Below are 9,617 nucleotides of genomic sequence, written 5' to 3'. Positions count from 1 at the left end.
TATCCTGTTTTAAGGGCTATCTTTAATAGGGCAACTAGCTTGCAAACATAAGCTGCCAATTTATAAAATTTTGGAAGGGCTTTGAAAGAGCAAGGGGGAAACGATTTAGGGTACAGTATTTTTATATCACTTCCTTTTGATTCTGTGGATCAGGGCTGTCAAACTCATGGCCCACTGTCATGCCCCTGGTGGAGACTGACTCTGAGGGAGAGGAGGAACAGCCAATAGGGAGTGGAAGTTTGGCTCCGGAGGTTGTGGAGGAGATTGGGGAAGGGCAGAGGCCAGCTGAGCCATCAGAGGAGGACCCAGGCCCATCCCCTATCCATCCTAGGTCACGCAGGGAGGAGAGGATCAGGGAGAGACGTGGTCTACTTGAGAGGACAGGGCCTTGATCCTCTTCATGGGCTGCAGCTCTGACAACTGAATAAGAGTATGGACCTGTGTACTGGCAAATGCTAGAAACAAAGTGTGTAAATATCTCTAGTTTATAGTTCCTCTCTGAGTTTGGCATCCTTCCCAGGATATCCTCCAGCCCTTATCTTGCCTGGCTTGTGTTGCTTTTTCCCTTCTTCGTGTAACTGTGTGGGGATTTTTTTGTCTTCCATCAAAGATATTCAGAGCTTGGAAGCAAAGTGAAGGAATAAAAGGGGCTTCACCTATTTTCTGTATCCCACCCTGGGTCATCACACCCACGGGCCAGATCACGACCACGCCCACTTTAGTGAAAGGGGGAAAACTTGCGATACGTCATGTGATGCCACCATGATGACGTGATAACAGATAATAGATAAACAGAGTTGGAAGGGACCTTATAGGTCATCTAGTCCAATCCCCCCCCCAAGCAGGAGACCCTACACCATTTCTGACAAATGGCAATCCAATCTCTTCTTGAAAGTCTCAAGTGATGAACCTCCCACAACTTCTGAGGGCAAGCTGTTTGACACCCCTGGTCTAGATTTTCAGACAATAGGATACAGTACAAATTTATTACAGCAGCAACTAAGTACAATGAATCCTCACATAACACAAGATTTTTGTAGACATCCAGAGGTTTTATGACATATCAAGAAGGTTTTCCCCTTCTTCTGCAAAATGTTTCTTCTGTTGTTCCTCCCTATCTTGTCTCCAGCCTTCAAGTGAGATGAGTCATCCATAGCTGCAACATAGGCATGTGGAATCTGTTAGGCTCTATCACTATGGCCTTGGAGGGAAATCCTGGAGATAGCAACAACCTTGCATATTTTAAGGGAACAATTTCAGCAAATAGGATTGGGAGGAAGAAGCTAAACAACCTCAATCTCATTCTGTTCCCCCACCCTCATTTCCAACAACTTTTATTGATCACCCTTTCCCGAGGGTTCTCACTCTCCTTCACCTGCAACAACGGTATAGAACCACGCCTTCACGGGTCTTCTAAACAGTACCAGAGTGGGCACCCTCCAAATTTGGAGAGAGGGAGGGAATCCTGTTGTAGAAGGCAGGGACTGCTGTCCAAAAAGCATGCTTCTGGAGCTCCGATAGATAACATTCTTCAAGCAAAGGAAATCACAGCATGCAACCCTTTAGGATTGAATCCAGTGGTGGGATTCAAAAAATTTTACTACCACTTCTGTGGGCATGGCTTGGTGGGCATGGTGTGGCTTGGTGGGCATGGCAGGAGAAGGATACTGCAATATCCCATTCCCACCCCAGCTCACTAACTTGCTTTCCAGCTCTGTTCTCCTATGCAGGGCAACCAAAGAAGACCCAGCTGATCAGCTGGGACTCGGGAGGCAGAGAATAAATGGGGAGGGGGTCAGTCAGAGGTGGTATTTGCCAGTTCTCTGAATGACTCAAAATTTCTGCTACCGGTTTTCCAGAACCTGTCAGAACTGGCTGAATACCACACCTCTGATCGAATCGGCCAGACAGATGCTATAGATCAGTGATCCCCGACCTTTTTGACGCCGCGGCCCGGTACCGGCATCAGCTGGGCGCCGCGGCCCGGTACCGGCATCAGCTGGCGCCGCCATCTTTTTTGATGAAACGTGCTTCCGGTGACCTCACGGAAGCACGTTTCATCAAAAGATGGCGGCACTGCGCTCGGTGAGCTTTACGGGTAGAAATGGCTTTCTACCCGGAAAAGCTCACGAAGCGCTTAGCCGCCATCTTTTTGATGAAAGCGTGCTTCCGGTGAGCTTTCTACCGGAAAAGCTCACCGGAAGCACTTTTTCATGAAAAAGATGGCGGCGCCCAGCAAGCCAGCGGCCTGGTAGGAGTTGTTCCGCGGACCGGTACCGGTCCGCGGACCGGTGGTTGGGGACCCCTGCTATAGATGATAAGGAGTCCCTCAAGTAACAAAGCCCTAGGCCATGTAGGGCTTTATAGGTAACACAAACGCCTTGAATTACCCCCAGAAACACACTGGCAACCAGTACAGCTTGAGAAACAGTGGTGGTACATGGGCATAATGAGTCAGGCACATTACTGCCCATGTCTCTGTCTTCTAGACCAGTTGAAGATTCTAGGTGGTCTTTAAGGCAGGTCCAGGTAGAGAATGTTGCAGGAGTCAGGTCACACAATAACTGGGGCACAAATGATGTCTAAAGAGACCTCCAATCTAGGAAATGTGAAACTGGCACACAAGATGGAGTTGTACAAAAGCTTTCCTGGCCCTAGCTGACAATCTTTTTCTTCAAGCGGGAGCCACAAGTCCAGAAACAACCCCTTCCCCAGATTTAATATCATCCATGAAGGGGTAAATATTATCTAAGATAAACTCATTTTATAATTCCCTCTTTTCCTCTGGAGAATAGAGAAATGACTAATAGCATAGAGGAAGGGGATTAGGAATGAAGAATTCTCTGCATTTTCATGCAACTATAATTCTCAGGATTATTTCAGAGAAGAGGCTGAATGTTAACCAAATTTATTTGTAGAATTGATATGGCCTGGGAGAATTGAAGACGTCAGAGCTGCTTGCCAGCAAGTTGCCCTGAAAGTGGTCCATGATTAATGTGTTTTTCTTTGAAAGCTGCCCCCCCCACCCATGATTTATCTTCTGTATGTTGTTTATAACCTGGTAATTGCTATGTCTTCCTCTTAGTGGCTGATCCTAAGTGCTAACTTTGTGCAAAGAGCAAACAAGATGCATCTTCTTCTTTTTTTGGTAAATTTTATTGGTTTTTAAAGACAAACAAGATGCATCTTACAGAGCCTGAAGATGCACCCCAGGTGATTTCTATGGGCTTGGGCCTGCCTTAATTCTGCACAACATCAAACTGCTTTAGATGGAGGAGGAGGAATATGAACACATGTCAGCAAGGGCTATCAATCCTACAACTGAGCATGTTCAACACTAGTAATACTATACATTCCCACATTATCAAGTCAGATGAAAGAGATCTTAATCTTCTCCTCCCCTAGAATAGCAGCCATGTTCCCTCTAATATGAGCACAAAATCAGGGAAGCAAAGTTGGATAAAAGTTCTTATCAGGTTTTGCCTGTTGGCATGGGGGGGGGGCACGTTCTCCAACAGAGTCTTTCCCAAGCTGGTGCCCTCCAGTTTAGCTTTTGGCACCCTCAAACCCCTCTCCATTGACCTTGTAGCCAAGGCTGCTGGGAACTGAGGTTCAATCGCATCTGAAGAAACGCCCAGTCCACTGGAAATCTTGTAATAATGCTGTGGCTTTTCAATAGACTATATTGTTACATGGGATCTTGAATAAGATGGATGAAGCCATAAAGCAATTTGAGAAATGTTTGGGAAGAGTGGAGTTAACTTGATCTCCTAATGCAGGGGGGGTCAAATTCGATGTCATTGAGGTCCGCATCAGGGTTGTGTTTGATCTTGGGGGGCCGGGGTGGGCATGGCCAGGTCAATGTCATTCATGTCAGGGGCACCTGTAGTGGTCTGTGTGCTCTGCCCCCAAGAATGGACTCCCGAGCTCCATTTTAGGCCACGATGGCCTCCTGCAACCCTCTGCCAGCAAAAACTACGCTCGGGAGGCCTTCCCAAGCTCCGTTTTTGCTGGCAGAGGCACCACAGACTGGTCCTTCACTGTTTCCAGGGCGGCCTCACGGGCCAGATCTAAGCACCCCGTGGACCGGATCTGGGCCACGGGCCTTGAGTTTGACACCCCTGTCCTAATGGATGCCCTGTTCATCAGCCAAATAACCCAAATTTCCACCAGAGCTCTCCAGAGAGGTCTGGGAAGAAGAGGCTTAACCGAGATTCCGAAACCTCCTACCTTGCAAGAGAGGCAGAACTGAGCTAGATAATGGAGCTCCTGGGAACAAGCCAGCTTTCTCTGCTGAGAGATGCAAAAGAGAGCAGGATCTTGGCTTTTCTCTGTTGACTGAAAGGGGAATTGTAGTAAAAGGGGAAGAATGGTTGTAAAAGAAAATCCCAATGCAAATATTTAACCAATTCTACCCCATCTCTCCACCTTTAAAATAAAAATTTGAAAGGTCATATATATGTATTTTTTTTAATTGGATTTATGTGCTGCCCATCTTGCCCAGCGGTGATTCTGCGTGGCTTACAAACGTTTTCAACCAGAACCATTAAAAAGATAAAACAGTAATAACAATAATCATAGTGATGCTAAAAATTATCATTAAAAGATTAAAAGTGGGGAGGGGGGAGGAGAAAGAAGCATGGAGACCAGAGGGAGAAGTGGGGTGGTGGTGTTTCTCATTATTCTTGTAATTGTTATTATTGGAACATTATTGTTCCAGGTGTTCTCCTGCTCCAAGAGATGGAGAAATGATTTCTTGGAATTTGAACAAAGCTTCTTTTGGTTATTCTCCTTAATAGGCAGCTATCAGGTTGCACTGACAAAGCAACAATTGTTTGCTTAGACTATTTGACTAATTTGAAAACACTGAGGCGACTTGAGGCTCCTGATATTTTAAAATAGCTTGAATGTGTATGAATGGATTGATAGCTTAAACCCAAGAAGAAAGCCTTTCAGAGTATGCAGGAAGATTTTCTCAGCTGAAATTAAAGGTGGGGGAAAGCTTCCTGTAAAAGGAAGTAGTAGATAGTTTTTTTTCCAATCTGTAAATGAGCGCACATTTTCCTGTTTGTTTCATTGTCCCTAGCCAGCTAGGATCTTTACAAGAGGTGCGGCCCAAGATAACTGGAGGTTACTAGGTAATGGCCAGGCAATTCTCTCCATCCTTTGAACACAGTTAATATATTTTGATATTTTCCTTCCTGCAAGTAGTTTTCAGCCTTCTGCTAAACTGGGGTTTGAATATTGATAAGCACCTGCTTCTGAAGATGTTAAACAGAGCCAGGATGCCATTGGGGCGGGAGCTGAGAAATGCCTTATCAGTCAAGGAGAAGCCTGCCCTTAACTGAGGACAGACACACCAACCTTGGAGGCAATGAATGGAGCTCCTCAGCAGTGGGATTCAAAAACCTTTACTACCGGTTCTGTGGGCGTGGTTTGGTGAGCGTGGCTTGGTGATCATGTGACTAGGTGGGCATGGCCAACTCCACACCACTCACGTCAAGGGGCGTGGCCTCCCGAACTCTTCTGGTCCTTGTCTATTAATTAGTCTACTACTACAGTGTCTGGTTGATTATCTAATGCCTGCCTGTCCTGGATCTGGAACTCCTACAGATTCTTAGCTTTATTATTCTCCACAATCTTCTGTGGAAACTCCTTGATGTCTGGGTGGAGAATTCTGGGAGTTAAAGTCCATACATCTTTCAGCTGAGAAACACTGATCTACCCCTTGGGTTCTATCTAGTCTGGTAAATCCCTGCTTCTATGGATCTGGTGCTTAGTGCCTGTTCTTGTGCTGTTATGATCAGTGATCAGTGCTGCCTTTTACACACACTCCACTTCAGGAATAATTATAAAAATGATGATTTCTCACTCATTTCTTTACTAGTAGTAGAAACAAAATAAGCAGCCCTAAATGTCACCTAAAATTGGAAGCCAAAGTCAGATGTACACTAAATGTAGACTGATTTTTAGCTACACGTCTTCCCAGCAAACAGCAAATTTTGAAGCTCCGGGTAAAGATGTTTCATTTTAGGATGAGTAACCACAGTTTGCGTGTTGGAGGCTGGGAAACTCTGTGTTTTAAAGAACATTTGAGCGAGGGGTGCAGAATAGCCCTTCTCTGCCTGAGGCTGTAGAGACCTGGCACCAATCAAAACACTGTTTGTGAAGCAACTGATTAACACTGACAGGGTAAGCCAGTAATATATGAAAATAATTTTATAGATGGCATTACTCACCTGCAAGATTAGTGAATATGTATAAAAAAAAAATTGGTTAAATGTTGGAAATGCAATCAGACATCAGGTTCATACTACCATCTGTAGTCGACATGCCCCAAAGCCAAAAAATATTGGAAAAAAAATACACACATGGCTAGAAAATATAATAAGACAAAAAATAGATCTGAAACCTGAGACATTTTTGTTGGGCATGATTCCAGGAAATTACAATAAGGGTAACACATATTTGGTTCTATACATCCTAACAGTAGCTAGGATTGCATATGCACAATGTTGGGAAAACCTAGAAATCTCTGCAGATGATATTATAATAAAAAAAAAATCTGGAATGTGCAGAGATGGATTAGGTTAACTCTAAAAATTAAAGGAAAAAAAGATTCGGATTACTTCATAATATGGGAACTATTTTATAACTGGTTAAATGACAGATATTGAGGTTAGAGAAGTGGAATTAGGTGAAATATGGTTTATAGGAGAAAGAAAAACAGATGAGTAAATATTTCTGATGGTTATATAATCGATACTATAATGGAAGATAAAATGTGTTATAACATGATTGATGTTATCATATTTGTTTATATATTACTGCATATTTGTTTATATATTACTGCATATTTGTTTATATATGATCATAATGACAATGATGATGTTTGTATGTTAACACTTTGGGCACCTAGAGAGCACACTGCTCAACATAGAAAAGAAATGTATGACATAAAACAATAAAAAATATTTTTTTAAAAAAGAAAATAAAAGCAAACTCCACTCCCTTCTAGTACTGATGATGTTACCTAGTATGGTAATGAAACATCTGCAAGAAAACCATCAAGCTCAGAGAGGACCAAGGACCCCACAGTTCAACACTGAGTTACAAGTATTTTCTTCTATCGATAAATACTTTTTGGTTAGAGGGACTCAGAGCCTACCTTATATGAGATGGCTCCCAGTGGGTTTCACTTTAAATTTTGATATGATTTCTGTAAATAAGGAATGTAGAATTATAATGGCCGACTCTTTGATCCTTCGTACATAAAAAAAAAGCTAAGAGATAAACAAATAACAGATTTGAAAAAAAGAAAAGGCTCAGGAAAGAAAAAGAGGAAAAGTATAAGAAAGAGGAAAAGAAGGAAAACAAAAAAGAATTACTTCCAACTTTCTTTGGTACATATCAAACTCTTATTCTAAGATTAACATTTGTTTACATTACTTCCATAATCCCATATCTAATCATCAAAACCCAGATCAACTTTTAATTTCAGTTTCTCATAAAAAGTCCAGTAATGGTTCACTTTAATCACAGTTTGTTAAGGAAACCACAACTGATTTATTTAATTGCACCAAACTCTAAATAAAACAGGGATGGAAAATCCTGAACTGTAGTGTAGACCCATGCTTCTCAGCTTTGGTAATTTTAAGGTGCATGGACTTTAATTCCCAGAATTCCCAAGGCAGCATGTAGTTCGCCCGTCTTAAACTTGCCAAGACTGAAAAACGCTGATCAACAGAGAGGGATTTTTCCATTCCTCTTTTACTGGTTCTTACTTACTTATAAGCAATCATAATGCAAAATCCTCACTTCTATCACATTCCAGAACAACACCATTCTTTCACTAACCTGCTTTCCAGCTCCCTTCTCCTCTGTGTAGGACAACAAAAGAAGACCATGTGACTCCCAGTTTAAAAAAAGGTTCAGTCACCTTCCAAAAAAGAAGTTGGAACTTCTCTTTTGGAAGAACTTCTTGCATTATCATTATTTTGAAATGGGGTGGAAATGGAACTTTGCATTGTAATGCAAAATCCTCACATCCACCCCATTCAAGAGCAAAGATAAGAGCAAAATCCCCACTTCCACTTCATTCCAGAACACCCACTATTCCCTCACTAACCTGCTTTCTAGCTCCCTTCTCCTCCGTGCAGGGCAACAAAAGAAGACCATGTGATCACCAGTTTAAAAAAAAAGTTCAGTCAGACTTCCAACTTCTTGGGGAAGAAAGATCTCCTGAAGCTATACGGTCTGACTGAACTGACTGATTAGTCTCCCAGCTGATGGAGCTGGTCCAGAGGTGGTATTCAGCAGGTTCTGACCAGTTCTGGGGAACCGGTAGCAGAAATTTGGGGTAGTTCGGAGAACCGGCAAATATCATCTCTGACAGGAGATTTTACAGTATTCTTCCCCTGCCACGCCCACCAAGCCACGCCCACAGAACCGGTAGTAAAAAAAAATTGAATCCCACCACTGTGCTGATCCATTGCTGCTTCCCAGCTGACCATCATGGCTCCTGGTCATGCAGCCTATTAGGCCTCCCTGTAGTCCCCTGGGAGCACTGCACCCCCCATGCCCCGTTTTGGGCCTAGTGGGCCTCTCTGCACTTACCTGGGAACCAAAAAGGGGCAGTGGGGACTCCCAGAAGGGGTGGGTTGGGCAAGGGTGTGGCCAGCCAGAATTTTTCCTACTGGTTTGGCCGAACTGTTTGAATCCCACCACTGGTGCTCCTCCATGTAGAAACCCAGGGTTATACTGGAGATTCTGGTTTTTAAATCCTGCTATATATGGTAATCCTGCTATATAGGGCTTTAGTTAGGCCCCATATCCAGCTCTGGAAACCTCACTTAGAAAAAGATATTAATAAGATTGAGGGAGTCCAGAAACTGGCAACAAAATTGTACAAGATCTGAGGGACAAAATGTATCAGGAGAGATTTTCTTTTCTTTTTTCTTTTTAAATATTTTATTGATTTTCTATTGTTTACATTTTGTTAGTGCTTAACAACCATCGTGTTGTCTGGTTATTTAATTGTTTAACAATACAGATTACATTCTTAATCTCCGCCTATTTTTTCCAACCACTGGTAAAATAAAGTCCATGTTTGATAATATTATTTCTGGTTAATCTTCAGTGTAAGTCTGTCCATTTCTGCACAATCTAGTATCTTCCTAATTATCTCTTCGTCTCATGGTGTATCTTCATTTTTTCCAATATTGTGCAAATATAATCCTCCTTGCTGCTGTATCAGGAGAGATTTTGGAGGAACTAAATACTTACAGCTTGGAAGACAGACGGGAAATGGGGGATATGATTGAAACTTTTAAATATATTAAGGGTGTGAATAAGGTTCTGGGAGGTGGTATTTTCAATATTAGGCAAAGATCAAGAACACAGGGTAGGGCTGCAAACTTTTTAACAACCGGTTCTCTAGCTGAGTAGGCATGGCCGGTTGGTCATGTGGCTGGGTGGGTGATGTCACTCATCACACCTTACCCCGCCTCCTGGCTACTCGCCTCAAAGGAAGAGGTAGGATTCAGCCGGTTGGGGCTAATCCCACCACTGGCTAGCCCCGCCCCTGCCTGCTTTTTAGCCGTTTTTGGGGCTGTTTT

Source organism: Notechis scutatus, chromosome 2, assembly GCF_049901735.1.
Source record: "Notechis scutatus isolate UNSWTSFEM ecotype Mainland chromosome 2, rNotScu1.2, whole genome shotgun sequence".
Taxonomy (NCBI): domain Eukaryota; kingdom Metazoa; phylum Chordata; class Lepidosauria; order Squamata; family Elapidae; genus Notechis; species Notechis scutatus.
The sequence above is the reverse complement of the archived record's forward strand: the minus strand, read 5'-3'. Positions refer to the sequence as shown.